The sequence below is a fragment of the Ctenopharyngodon idella genome, chromosome 3, assembly GCF_019924925.1.
Source record: "Ctenopharyngodon idella isolate HZGC_01 chromosome 3, HZGC01, whole genome shotgun sequence".
NCBI lineage: Eukaryota > Metazoa > Chordata > Actinopteri > Cypriniformes > Xenocyprididae > Ctenopharyngodon > Ctenopharyngodon idella.
This window is the reverse complement of record NC_067222.1, coordinates 12666060-12666289: the sequence shown is the minus strand read 5'-3', so window position 1 is coordinate 12666289 and position 230 is coordinate 12666060.

Genomic DNA, 230 nt, shown 5'->3' with positions numbered 1-230 from the left:
TGAGAAATTCCTTTGGCGTGGATGAAAGGTTATATTCGAAAAAGCATAGAGGCATTTTAAGATTTGCAAATATGTGAAAAAAAAAAAGTTATATATAAAATTATTAGTTACATTTTTTTTTTTCAAAGTTAAAAGTTTTGCATTGATGCATCTCTAGCATGCTTCACACAACCATGACCTATAGTCCATATAACACATGTAATATTTAAAAACATACACTACACTATATT